The sequence below is a fragment of the Pyrgilauda ruficollis genome, unplaced genomic scaffold (assembly GCF_017590135.1).
Source record: "Pyrgilauda ruficollis isolate IOZ18807 unplaced genomic scaffold, ASM1759013v1 scaffold247, whole genome shotgun sequence".
Taxonomy (NCBI): Eukaryota; Metazoa; Chordata; class Aves; order Passeriformes; family Passeridae; genus Pyrgilauda; species Pyrgilauda ruficollis.
This window is the reverse complement of record NW_024523789.1, coordinates 781,421-795,647: the sequence shown is the minus strand read 5'-3', so window position 1 is coordinate 795,647 and position 14,227 is coordinate 781,421. Positions and strand designations below refer to the sequence as shown.

The 14,227-nt window shown below is 58.0% G+C and overlaps 1 protein-coding gene across 1 annotated transcript in view; it reads right to left on the bottom strand.

Moving 5' to 3' along the window:
- Positions 1-1,246, bottom strand: part of FMOD (fibromodulin) — an 8,651-nt gene extending 7,405 nt beyond the window's left edge. Inside the window, exon 1 of the mRNA XM_041470519.1 lies at positions 947-1,246. The gene's annotated coding sequence lies outside the window, so the exon portion shown is untranslated. The remainder of the gene's footprint in view (positions 1-946) is intronic.
- Between the last annotated feature and the right edge of the window lie 12,981 nt (positions 1,247-14,227).

Here is a 14,227-nt window from a genome sequence, read left to right as displayed (position 1 = left end):
GGGGGGGGGGGGGGGTCTGGCCCTGAGGTCCCCGTCCCCTCCCGGTGTCCCTGTCCTGTGCCAGGGGCTGCAGCAGGGTCAGCTCCTCATCCCAAGGATTTGGGGCCATCCATGGGATCCTGGCAGTGCTGCTGTGCCAGGCATGGGACCTGGGGTGGGATGGGATGGGATCCATGGGATGGGATCCGTGGGGTGGGATCCATGGGATGGGATCCATGGGGTGGGATGGGGGCACTGCCCAGCCTGGATGCACATCAGGGAAGGTGCCCAGATCCCAGAGAAGTGGGCATGGAGGTGGCAGAGGAGCGGGAGGGGAGATGGGGAGATGGGAGGGATGGGAGAGGAGCAGCAGGAAAAGAGGGAAGGGAGAAGGATGTCAGGAAAAGTGGGCAGGAGGGGAGAGGGGCATCAGGAAAATGGGTGGGAAGGGAGATGGGCATGAGGAAAAGTGGGCAGGAGAGAAGAGCAGCAGGAGAAGTGGGCAGCAGGAGAGATGGGCAGGAGAGAGGGGCAGCAGGAGAAGTGTGTGGGAAGGGAGATGGCATCAGGAAAAGTGGGCAGGAGAGAGAAGCAGCAGAGGAATCGGGCAGCAGGAGAGGTGGGCACCGGGAGAAGTGGGTGGGAAGGGAGATGGGCACCAGGAGAAGTGGGCAGGAGGGGAAGAGCCTCTCCAGCAGCTCCGTCTCTCCAGCTGTGCCACCCCTGGCGCTGCCATGCCTGAAATAGAAATCAGGCTTCCAAAAAAAAAAAAAAAAAACAACAAAAAAACCAAAAAACCCCAAATAAATAACACTCCAGCAGCTCCGTCTCTCCAGCTGTGCCACCCCTGGCGCTGCCATGCCTGAAATAGAAATCAGGCTTCCAAAAAAAAGAAAAAAAACCAAAATAAAAAAAACCCCAAATAAATAACAAAAAACCTGCCTGAAACGCGCCGAGCTGGACTCACCGAGCTGCGCTCCTCCTGTGCAAAGGCTGCTGCGGGCTGTGCCGTGGCACCGGCAGCATGGGAGGGAGGCTGGCTCCCGAGCCGCAGCGCCCCGTGCCCGCCCCAGATCCCGGAGCAAATCCTGCGCTGGCAGGGCACGGGCTCGCCGGGGATCTCGGGGAGTGACCTCCCAGCCGCGGCTTTGCAGGAGAGACTGGAGAGCCCCTGGTGCTGCCTGGCGTTATAAATAACCTGCGATTTCTTTCCTCCCTCTCCCTCCTCTCTCTCTCTCTCTCTCGTTTCTCTCAGGAGTGTTGGCACTTTCCAGGCTCCCTCTGGTTAACGACTTAGCGGCGTTGGGATGTTGTTTTTCAGGGCTCTCCTGCGTTTCTCATCAGGGAGCTCTGAGCAGGCCTCTGGCCAGGTTAGGGAATATCAACTTTTGGGGGTGCTGAGGATGCGATTTTTGGGGAAAAAAACGGGAATTTTCCTGAATTTTTGCGCTACCAGGAAGGGAGACGTGGGCCCTGCTCCGAGTGCTCCCCAGGAAGCCTCAGTTTGTGCAGTGCTGCCGTTAAATATTTGGGATAAACATTTCCATGAACGATAAGGCAGCAGCATCCAAAGTAAATAAATTCCCTACCAAAGGGGCCACTGTGACAGTGGGAATTTGTCTTCGGGTTTGGCAGCGTGGGGTTGCCAAGCTGGCATTTCTGCAGGCTGGGAAAATCCACATGGGATGGGGGTCTTATTCATCCCCCTGGATTTGGGATCTCATCCATTCTCCAGGATTTGGTGTCTCATTCATCCCCCAGGATTTGGGATCTCATCCATTCCCCAGGATTTGGGATCTCATCCATCCCCTGGGATTTGGGATTTCATCCTTTCCCCTGGGGTTTGGGATCTCATCCATCCCTTGGGATTTGGGGTTTTCATCCATCCCCTCGAGGCTCATTGGGAATGGGTGGATAAGGACAGGGAACATGTCCTGAGGGTGATCCATGCTTGGGAAGAGGTTTTGGGGCTCATCCCCGTGCCCCTGGGGGGTCCTGCAGAGCTGTCCCAGCCCCTGTCCCCATCCCCATCCCCATCCTGGCTCCCTGAGGCTCTTCCCGGCCTCTCCAAGCATTTCCTCCCGCAAGGAAAGGACGGGAGAGGGAAGGAGGAGCCCGGAGCGGCCCCTGCCCGGCTCCAGCCGCGCTCCCGGATCCTCCCGGCAGCCTGGAATTACTCAGCGGAGCTCAGCAGGTGCCAGCTCCCCCTCTGGGATCCCTTTCTCCTTGTTTTCCATAGAAAATTCCCAGCCAAAACATCCTCCCGGGTCGGGGGGGAGCCTCGCAGGGATCCTGAGCGCTCCCGCAGGGAGGAGGAAGAGAAGGAGGAGCAGCGATGTGAGCGGAGTTCGGTGGCCGGGCTTGGAGGGACACGCTGTACAGCGGGGACTCGGCCAGAAATCCCGAATATTTGGGAAGGGAAATGTGCCTGGAAAGCACAGCCCGTCTGCAGGGAGGGAGGATGTGGAGAAAGTGGGAAAAGAGGGCAGGGAAGGGGAGGAAAAGCCCAGGGAAGGGAGGTGGGGGGGTTTTATCCCCTCTGAGCGTTCTGGTGGCAGCTGGAGGAGGAATCCCACGTGGAAGGGAGGAGCTGGAGGCTTTGGGATGGTGGAGAGGATGGAGGGGTTGGATCCCATTCCCAGGGAGCCAAATTCCTGGGAAATTTTTGTGCAATTCTGCTGAAATCCCAGGAAATTTTGTGCTGCTGTGGGGGCACCTCTGGCCAGCAGCTCCAAGGATTTCAGGGCCTGGAGGTTTTCCTGGAAAAGCAAACAGTTCCCTGGATAAGGAATTCTGGCCTCCCCAGCTCCTGGAAGTTTGAAGGATCCGGGATATGCTCCCTTTGGAGCAGGAACCCTCCCTGGTGGCTCCTGGAGGTGCCCTGGGGATGCTGAGGAGCAGGAGGTGGCTCTGAGTGGTGCCACATCCCCTTTTCCAGCCTAAACCAGGGAATGCCAGCGTGCTGGAGCTCAGCCCCTGGGCTCCCCACAGAACCCAGGACCTCCTGTCCAACCCCACCCCAACCAGACCGGGATTATCTCAGGGAAATGAGAATTTTCCATCTGAAGAGCCCCACAAGGCTTTTCCCCTTTTTGTCTCCATCCAACCTCGGAATCTCACGCTCCAGTCATCCCCCACATCCCAAAGTTCCTGGCAGGGCTCCTTGGCACCAGGAGGGCGTTGATAGGACCTCACTGCTCCCTCTCCTTTCATCCCTGCTTCCCAAGCAACTTCCATGACACTTTTCCACATTTTTTTCCCCCCCAAAACCACCAATTTCCTGCTGCTGGCTGCTCGGAGGGAGCCCGGAGCTGGTAACAGGAGCTGGGAATGTGCTGTCCTGGCTTCCTGGAATCCCAAATCCTTCCTCACTGCCCCATCCCATCTGCACTGGTCATTCCAGGAGCCCAGTCTGCATCTCATCCCTGCCTGCTCTGCTTTGATTTTCCAACCCAAACTGAGCAGGGCTTGTTTAGGATGGATTTTTTCCAGCTGTTTTGATCAAATTCTTTGGAATTTCGTAGCTGGAAGCACCAAATCTGCCCCGGCTTTGCCTTTAATCCTCCAGTCCCGGGAGCTTCCCCACGGACGGACACGGATTTCTCAGGATGCTCCCCAACAAAACAAAGCAACAAAACATTTCCCTGCTGTTCCTGCCGAGGCTGAGGGGAGGATCAAACCCAGCCACAGCCGCTCTCAGCCTCCTTTCCTTTCCTTGTGGAAATTCCTGCTCCTTCCCTGTTCCTGAGGGACTGACCGGGTGTGTCCTGGGGGTCCCCCTTGGACCTTGTCCCTAAAGGCAAATCCCTGAGGACTGGAAGGTCCCAACTGCTCTTTTACGAGATTCCAGGGTCAAGATTCCCAAACTGGGGCCAAGGAATCCCTTGGCACCTCCAGCCTTGCTCAGGCAGATCTTCCTCCTCTTCCTTCTCTTCCTCTTCTTCCTCCTCTTCCTTCTTTTCCTCGTCTTCCTCTTCTTCATCTTCCTCTTCTTCCTCTCTCCAGGTACCTCTGGATTGCTCCATCCATGCAGGGAACCCTCATTTTCCTCCTCTTCCTCCTCTTCCTCCTCTTCCTTATCTTCCTCATTTTCCTCCTCTTTCTCCCCTTCCTTCTCTTCCTCATTTTCCTCTTCTTCCTCTTCTTCCTCTCTCCAGGTACCTCTGGATTGCTCCATCCATGCAGGGAACCCTCATTTTCCTTCCCTTCCTCATCTTCCTTATCTCACTCATTTTCCTTTCTTCCTCATTTTCCTCCTCTCCCTCCTCTTCCTCTTCTTCATCTTCCTCTTCCTCCTCTCTCCAGCTGCCTCTGGACTGCTCCATCCTTGCAGAGAACCCTCCTCTTCCTCCTGCTCCCCAGGCATTCCCTGGAGGCAGAGCTCCGCTCTCTGCAGGCTCCCTGGAATTCCCGGTGCCCGGGGAAGGTCCCGATGGATTCCCACCACCCCAGGACCCCCCCAGGGCTCTGCTCCCCCAGAGCCAACACCGGAGTGGGCAGGGAAAGGGAATCCCGAGGGATCCCGGGATCCCTTTGGGGTGGAGGGCCCAGCCCCACATCTGCCCAACAACTGCAGGGGGGGAAGGTCAGCGGGGAGAGCCGAGCCAGCCCTGCCCCGACCTCCCTTTTCCCTTTCTTTCCTTCCCAGCCACGCATTCTTCAGCCCAAACAACATTCTTGGACCGAGATTTGAGGGAATCTGGAGGGAGTCGGTCACCCGGAGACGGAGCAACAGCCGAGCGAGCTGCTGGAAACTCTGAGCGAGGCTGAGCCGGCCCCGCTGGACGCTCCCGGAGCTCCTGGAATCACCAGGTTTCCATGGGAGGTGCTCCACAGCTTCCCTGGGGCATGGGGTGAGCAGTGCTGAGGGAGGGGCAGCAAATCCCGCATTGTCCCTTCCCGTCCCCGGCTGGGACAGGCTGGGAAATGATGCTGGGAGATGCTGGGGCAGCGTTTTCCCCCATCCCGCCCTAATTCCAGGCTTGGAATCTCACGTGGTTCCTGCCTGGGTCTCTGGTCTGAGGGTTGTCGTGGGGTGGGCTCGGTCCTGACAGTTCCCAGCCCCACGGAATCCTCACAGCCCATCCCAAACTCCCAGCCCCATGGAATGTCCTTGCACCTCATCCCAAACTCCCAACCCCATGGAATTCTTTCACCTCATCCCAAACTCCCAGCCCCACGGAATATCCTTACAGCCCATCCCAAATCCCCAGCCCATCCCAAACCCCCAGCCCTATAGAATCCTTTCATCCCATCCCAAACTCCCAGCCCCACAGAATCCTTACAGCCCATCCCAAACTCCCAACCCCATGGAATCCTTTCACCCCATCCCAAACTCCCAACTGGACCCCATCCCTGCCATCCCAGCAGGATTGGGATGCTGACCATGCTGATCCATCCCTGCCCTGGGGTGGATGTCCCTGTTCCTGTCCCAGCAGGATTGGGATGCTGACCCCATCCAGCCCTCAGCCCCACGCCCGGGTGGGACGTGGCAGCACCGCCCTGTCCCTGGTGGGACCCCAGGAGGGCACAGGGAGCTCCAGGATGTTTCCAGGGTGCCCAGGGTGTTCCCATTATTGGATCACCAATCCCTGTTTTCCAAGGCCTGCAGTGTTTCCAATTAAATCCCTACAGGACAATTAATCCCTATAAGAGAAATAAAATTCCTACAGGACAATAAATCACTATAGGAAAAATAAAATCCCTACAGGACAATAAATCCTTGTAGGAAAAATAAAATCCCTATAGGAGAAATAAAATCCACATAGGAGAAATAAATCCCTGTAGGGCAAATAAAATCCATATAGAACAAATAAATCCCTATAGGACAAATAAAATCTCTACAGGACAAATAAAATCCCTATAGAACAAACATAAATCCCTATAGGACAAATAAAATCCCTGAAGAACAAATAAATCCACCTAGGAGAAATAAATCCATACAAGACAAATAAAATCCCTGTAGGTCACATAAAATCCCTATAAGAGAAATAAATCCATATAAGATAAATAAAATCCCTGTAGGACAAGTGTAAATCCTTACAGAGCAAACATAAATCCATGCAGGATAAATTAATTCCATGCAGAAGTTAATTAATTCTGAGCTGCCCTTCCTGGATCCCTCAGGATCCCCCTGGCTCCGGGCAGGTCACGGCCCCGAGCTGCCCTCCCTGTTTGTCTCTGCAAAGCATCCGAAATATGAACCAAAAAAACCCAAAAAAAGGAAAAAAATAAAGGGAAAAGAGCAACATCAGCTGCCTGGGAAAGCCATCAGCATTCCTGCCTGCTCCTGCCACCTGGCATCCCCAAAAATTCCCAAAAATTCCCAAAAAATTCCCTCTGTGGGGCACGGTGAGCCCTGCCAGGGCACCTCTGCCCTCCCTGCCCTGCTCCAGCTCCTCCCGAGCTGCCAAACTCCTCAGGGAGAAAGGCAGAGCATCTGGGGGATTTTTTTAAGAAGGAAAAAAAAAAAAAAAAAAAAGTAAAACAAAAGAAAATAAACCAAACTCGTCGGAGATAAACAGGAGGAAGGAGCGGGGCGTGGGCGACGCTGCTGCTCTGCAGCTGAACCCAGGATCTGGGGGGGACTGGGGGGTCCTGGCAGCGATTTTGGGGATAAAAAGAGGATCTGGGGGGAGGTGGCGCGAGGTGGATGTGTCCCCTGGGGTTTGGGGGTCCCTCTGTTCCCCAGCCCGGGCTCTGGGGTGCAGCCCTGCTCCCCTTTCCCCCTTGGAGGTGGGAGTTGGGATTTGTGGAGCCTGTGGAGCTGGGAGAGGCTGGACTTGGGGTCTGTGGGCAGCCACAGCTGGACCAGGGGTGGGCTTTGGGATATTTGGGATCATTCCCTGGGCCCCATGGGATCATTCCCTCATTCACCATGGAGCTGGGAGAGGCTGGAGCAGCTCTGGGATATTTGGAATCGTTCCCTGGGCCCCACAGAGCTGGGAGAGGCTGGAGCAGGGTCCATGGCAGCCACAGCTGGGCTGGGGATGGGTATTGGGATATTTGGGATCATTCCCTGCACCCTGTGGAGCTGGGATGGGCTTCAGGGGGTCCATGGGCAGCCACAGCCAGGCTGGGAGTGGGAGCTGAGATATTTGGGATCATTCCCTCATTCCCTGGGCTCCGGGGAGCCGGGAGAGGCAGGACCGGGGTCCGTGGGATGGGGGCTGGGATATTTGGGATCATTCCCTCATTCCCTGGGCTCCGGGTAGCCGGGAGAGGCAGGACCGGGCTCCGTGGCAGCCGCACGGGGCTGGGGGCGGCCCGGGTGCCGCAGAGCTCGGGCGGGGCTGCCAGCCCCGAGCAATAATTAGCGCTGATCAAAGCGGTTCCTTCCCGACAGCCCTGGATGCGGATGATCGGAAATCTCCCGGCTGCTGCTGCCGGGGGGAAAAACAACCGCGCTGCCGGCGGAGCTGCTCGGGCAGAGCACCTGCGGCTCCAGGAGGGGATTTTGGGGGGCTGGGAAGGGGTGTCACGGTGGGCAGAGCTCTGGGGTGTGCTCATGGGGCTCACGGGGCATCCCTGCAGAGTTAAAAGGAGGGAACAGAGGAGCTGGAACTCCTCGGGAGATGGAGCAGGAGAGGAGGAGGGGGCGATGGGGCAGAGGCCAGGCCAGCCCAGCCCCCCCTGCCCTGCCCAGGGCTGCCCCAGGGCCGGGTCACCTCTGTTTCTGTCACAGGGTGGGGACATTCCGCAGCCCATCCCGCTGTCCCCTGCCCCATTCCACTGCCCTCTGTCCGTCCTGCTGTCCCCTTAGCATTCTGCTGTCCCCTGTCCATCCCCTGTCCCCTGTCCATCCCGCTGTCCCCTGTCCATCCCCTGTCCCGCAGCCAGGCCGGGCCGAGCTCTGCTCCCTCATCCCAGCCCGATTCCCGGGATGAGCCGTGCTCCTCTCCCGATTTGATCAGTTCCTGATATTTCCCTGGATTTCCGCCTCTCCAGGGCTGCCCCCGCTGGATCAGAGCAGGGACAGCTCCCAGCTGTCCCCAAGCTGTCCCCTTTGCCTCCTGCTGCCCTCGGGGCTGGGAAAAGCCGTTTGTGGGGCTCAGCTCCCTCTCCTGCCCCTCCGAGGGATGCCGCAGGAATCCACGGCAAACCCCTGCCCGCAGCCTCATCCCACCGGCAGAAACATCTGGAAAAGCCTTTTTCTCCTCATTTTCTCGGCCTTGACCCCTCCACCTGCTCAGGGTTTGCTCCTCGGCTCCATCCCAGCCCCCAGAGCCCCCCCACCGGGGGTGTCTCCCCCCTTTCCCCCTCTCCATCCTTCCCTCTGGAATTGCACAATGGAGCACATTGTGTCCGGGAGCCTCTCCCTGGCTCCCGGCTCGGGTTTATCTCTCCCTTCAAAGCCGGAGGGAGCCCTCGGAGCCAGACACGCGGCCCCAGCTGTGCCGGGAATGCGGGAAGGGCTGAGCCCGGGCCACGGCTCTGGATTTGGGATGCTCTGAATGCTCCCTTTGCTGTCCAGGGAACGAGGGAAGGGCTGAACGTGGATTTGGGATGCTCTGAATGCTCCCTTTTCTCCCCAGGGAAAGAGGGAAGGGCTGAACCTGGATTTGGGATGCTCTGAGCATTCCCTTTTCTCCCCAGGGAATGAGGGAAGGGCTGAACGTGGATTTCAGATGCTCTGAGTTCTCCTTTTGCTGTCCTGGGTGTGAGGAAAGGGCTGAACCTGGATTTGGGATGCTCTGAGCATTCCCTTTTCTCCCCAGGGAATGAGGGAATGGCTGAACCTGGATTTGCTCTGAGCCCTCCCTCTGCTGTCCCTCCGCTGTCATAGCCCCGTGTCAGGGCCACGGGGCAGCCCCGGGGTGTGAAAAGGCTGGAAATGTTCCTAAAATCCCCAGGAAAGGCCACCCTGGCCGCTTTTGTCCTTCTGGAAAGCCAAGGGAAGGGAAGGGGGTGCCCAAACCCTCCCAAACACGGGGCTGAGCGGCGGGTGCGCTGCGAGCCCCCAGGAACAACCTCAGGGAAAACCGCTCCTGCTCCCGGCATTTCCTTCATTCCCGACTTTGGGAATTTGGGAGCTGCCGCTGCTCCCTGCAGCCGCGGGGAGGGATCGCTTCCCTGCTGATGTGGAAGCTCTGGGTCTGCTCGGCTCCCCAGGTTCTCCTGCCGGGAGGCGGCAGCGGCGGCCGCTCCTCTCTCTCCTCCCTCCCTCTCTCTCCAGGCTCCGATATTCCCAATTTTCCAGGAACGTGCGGCTCCGCGATGATTCGGGCTGCAAGGAACAGCGCGGCTCGCACCGCCTCGTCCCTGCGCCCAGCAGCGAATCCTCCCAGCCCCAAAGCGCTTTTCCCAACAATTCCCCTCTTCCAGCGGGCCTGACCTTTTCATCAATAAATCAGCCGCGTTATTGGAGGGATGAATAATTCACCATCACACCCAGCCCCGCGCTCAGCGCTGGCTGCAGAGTTTAATTAATCCTCTCACGGAACGCCCCCGAGGGCTGCGGAGGGATGGGGATGGATGGGATGGATGGGATGGGATGGGATGGGATGGGATGGGATGGGATGGGGATGATCCCGGCGGTGCTCCAGGAGCATCCCAGCCCAGCCGATGGCTCTGGGATATTCCAGCAACGCATCCCGGTCATTCCCTCTGGCGATTTTTTTCCTCCGGCTGCCTTAAAGGGGGGAAAATTCCCCTTTTGCTGTGGAGCTGCCTGAGGAAAGCCCTGCAGGATCCTCTCTCCCCGAGCTTTCCCTCTGGGAAATAACAGTGGATTTTTGTTTTCCCGACCTTTTCCAGCCTCGGCTGCTCAATAAGGACAAATCCTGGGTAAATGTCTCCATCCAGGTGTGTTTAACACCGAGCCAGCAGCAAAGGCCGGCCCCGCTGGCACGGGAAACCCCCAGGTGTCGGGTTGGGAATCACCCCCCAGAATCCTGGCAGGATTTCGGGTCCTCCTCCCGCTGCCGCTCGGGAGGGGAGGGAAGGGTTTTTCCTTGGGTTTCGACTCCATAAAAGTTTCACCCCTGGATGGTGCCAGGGATGATCCGGGGGGGTCTCCCCTCACTCTCTGGCGGGGCTTCCAGCATTTTCCTTGGCTCTGCCCCCCAAATCCATGAGGAAACCGCTGCCGTGCTGGCAGGAAAAGCCGCAGAGGCGCGGGGTTAATTAGCGAGCAGCCTAACGAGGTCTGGTACTCATTACACACCCCCCGGGGCCAGGAAGCAGCTGCGCAGTGACGTGGCCCGTGCATGGGGGGCCCCCCTGTCCCCCCAGCCGGGCTCAGCACCCATGGGTGCGAGGGGACCCCCTGGACACCCCAATTCCAGGATTTGGGGAGCAGCTTCCACCCTCTCCTTGTGGGGACACCGGGGTGGGGACCCCCAGCCGTGTCCCCACTCCCCCAGCAGGGATGTCCCGTGGGATTTTGGGGCTGTCCCCCAGCAGGGAGAAAGAATCCCAGGATGATTTCTCTTGGAAAACTCCTCGGAGATCCTTAGGAAGGGATGTGGAGCGGCTTTCGGGGCTGATCCCGCTGATCCAGGGAAAGCTTTTCCCGGTCCCAGCAACCCCCGGAGCCGCCCCGGGCCTTGCCTCTCGCCGCCCCCCCCCCGCCCCGAGCGGGGCAGGGAATGCGCTGGAAAATCTCCGCCTTTCCTGCAGCTCCAGAGGCGCGAATGTTGCCCTTGGCCGTGGCTGAAGGGGCTTTTTGTCGGGAAAACGGCCGCGGGAAAGATTTGGAATCTCCTTCCAGGTTTCTCCTCCCGCCCTCCATCTCCCAGCTTTTCCCATACATGATCCCGGGGGATTGGCAGTACTGGAGCATCACTGGGACAACCCAAAAGCCCAAACCCCTGAGCTTCCAGCTCTTATCCAGCCTTTCCCCCCTTCCCCAGGCTCCCTCCTCGCTCCTTCCCAGCCCTCCCAATTAAACACTTCCGAGCGAGGCTGTTCAGAAGCTCCGCAGCTCCAGAAATCCCAGCAGGTCGCCTCTGAGAACTTTCAAAGGCTTTCTCCACTCTCTGAGCTCTTGGAACTCCCGGGTGGAGGCAGGAATTCGGGGATGGCACAGGGATAACAATGGCACAGCACGGCCCAGGATTTTAGGGAATTCCAGGCTGAGATTCCAGCTCCCAGCCCCTCCTGCGTGGCTGGAGCCTGGGGTGCAGCTCCCAGGGACAGCCAGGACAGGGCTGGACCATGGAAACCTCCCTTGATTGCGTCTCTCACTCCGGCTTTGGCTTCCACAGCTCCAGGAGGACTTTGATCCCTGCCCCAGGAGGGCTCGGACATGTCCAGCTTTCCCTGCTGGGCTGTATCCATGTTCATTCCCAATCCTGCAGGAAACCACGGAATCCTGGGGAGTTTCCAAGAGCTCCAGGCTCTGGAATTGTTTCTTCTTGGAAATGTCAGAGCAGTTGGGTGGTGAGCATCATTGATTTTCATTGGAGTTGGATCTGCTGAGGTGGTCACACATCCATCCATCCATGGATTCCATCCATCATCCATCCATCCATCCATGGGTTCCATCCATCATCCATCCATCCATCCATCCATCCATCCATCATCCATCCATCCATCCATCCATCCATGGATTCCATCCATCCATCCATCCATCCATCCATCATCCATCCATCCATCCATCCATCCATCCATCCATCCATCCATGGATTCCATCCATCGATCCATCCATCCATCCATCATCCATCCATCCATCCATCCATCCATCCATCCATCATCCATCCATCCATCCTCCCCCCCTCCCCCCATCCATCATCCATCCATCCATCCATCATCCATCCATCCATCCATCCATCCATCCATCATCCATCCATCCATCCATCCATCCATCCATCCATCTGTCCATCCATCATCCCTCCCTCCCTCCCTCCCTCCCTCCCTCTCCCCCAGCACCCCGTGTTCCCCAGAGGGGCAGAGGGGAGCAGGGGGGCAGGGAGGGGGTGAATCCCTGTGGAGACCTTTGGGATGTCCTGTGGGATCAGGGCAGCGTGGCCGTGCAGCGCCGGGCCCTGGCAGTGCCGGGGCTGCTGGCGAGACACCGCTGGACGGCTCCGCTTTTTTCCAGGCCCGTGTCCCGCTCTGTGTTCCTTCCCTGTGTTTTGATTTCCTATTAAAGCAGCGCTGTCTCATTTCCTCCCAGAAAAACACGGCTGGTCCAGGGCATGGATTCCTCCAGCCCCGGCAAAGCCCCAGGGCTGGAACACACCCGGGGGGCACCTGCTGCCTTCTGCCCCCGTCCTTCCCTCTGCCAGCCCCTCTGGAGGATGCTGGATCCCCTTCCAGAGGGAGATGGAATTCCAATTCCATCCATCCAGGCTGCTGGTGCCTCCCCTTCCCTTCCAGAACCTTCCTTGTTCCGGGCCAGCTTGGGTGGATTTTTAAGGAACAGGAACCAGCGATGCTTTTCCAGCTGCTCCATCCCTTCCACCACCCTGGGAGCTGCGGGAAAGGCTCGGGAGCATCCCCAGGCAGGAGGGATCGGTGCTGGGAGGCCGCGGGAGCAGCTCCCGGAGCATCTGGAAGCAGCGCTGTGGATGCCTCGGGGATGAAAACACTTCCTGCGCCTCCACCTCCACCTGACATTTGGGAACAGCCGAGCCGCAGCTCTGGGAGCTCTCCAGATTGCTCTCGCTGGAGCGTCACGGGCACAGGGAGGGAGGGAGGGAGGGAGGGAGGGAGGAGGAGGTGTCAGGGCAGCAGCAGCTCCGGGACAGCCTGGATGGAAGCCGGGCCCTGTCGTTGTCCTGGGAAGTGGGTGTTCATCCCCAGAATTGGGTGTTCATAACCAGAACGGGGTGTTCATCTCCAGAACCGGGTGTTGATCCCCAAAACCAGGAGTTCATCCCTAGAACAGGATGTTTAATCCCCTGAACAGGGTGTTCAGAACCAGAACCGGTTGTTCATCCCCAGAGACAGGTGTTTCTCCCCAGAACCAGGATTTCATCCCTAGAACCAGGTGTTTACCCCCAAAACTGGGTGTTCATCCCCAGAACCAGGAGTTCATCCCTAGAACAGGATGTTAATCCCCAGAACCAGGTGTTCACCCCCAGAACAGGGTGTTTATCCCCAAAACTGGGTGTTTATCCCTAGAACAGGGTGTTAATCCCCAGAACCGGGTGTCCACCCCCAGAACAGGGTGTTTATCCCCAGGAAGTGGATGTTCATCCCCCGAACCGGGTGTTTCCCTTGGGAAGCGAAAAAGAAAGGGAAAACGTGGGATGAGGCTGGTGCAGGTGGCTTTGACACCTTGCCAAGGTTTCCTTGGAGCCTGAGGGCCACCAGAGTGAATTCCCAAGGGATGGGGCTTGCAAGGAGCTGGGAAAGGGGGCATGGCTGAGGTTGGGGACATCCAAGGAAAAGCATCTCAAACCCCTGACCCCGGAATTCCCAGGGGTGGGATGAACAATACCCGGGGAAAAGCGATGGGAGAGACCAAACACCCTGAGCTGCTCCAACTCAGCTCCTTTGGGATGGAAATTTCCACTTTCAACCAGAAATTCCAGCCAAATTCCAAGCCTGGGGGGAGTGGTGATGACCCAGGGAAGGTCTTCACCCCGGGTTGGAGCATTTTTGGGATTGAGGGAGACCTGGGACTGCAGGGAGTGGCTCCAGGTGAGATTTGTGTTTTGCCTGAAGGGTTTTAAGCCAAGCTGGGGGTCCATGGGCTGGGATTTGCTGTGGAAATCTCCACCCGAGGATTTTCAGGGCTGTGAAATCCCGGGAAGATGGAAAGTGCAGGTCTGGAGGTGGCCTGCAGGACCAGCTGTTTACTGGGCTTGGGGAACGGGGAGGAAATAACACAAAACCCTCCAAGGATGGCGGGCTGGGAAGATCTGCAAATTCCAGAGAGGACAGCGGGGTTAGAAAAATCCACAGGAAGCGCAAAGGTCCAGAAGTTGGGAAAAATGAGAAGCAAATCCATCTGGAAGGAACCCTGGAACAGCCACAGAGCTGCGAGAGGTGCCCTTTTTTGGGAAGGGGCTCTGTCAGCTCTAATCCCAGCTTTCCCAGGGATTTTGGCAGCTCCTGTGGCTCTGTTTTGGGCTGACCTCTGCCCAAACCCAGCTCTGGCAGGAGCCCCCCGAGCTGACCCTGATCTCTGGCCGCAGCCTCCCAGTCCCACGGGTGCCAGCTGGGATTGCAATTCCCGGGATAAAAACATTCCCTCGGCCCTCCCAGCCCAGCCCCGGGGCCAGGGAGGCACCTCGGGGGTGGAGGGTGGGTCACAGTCCCCGCTCCTGTGCTGTTGTCGTTGTCCTGGGATGCAAAG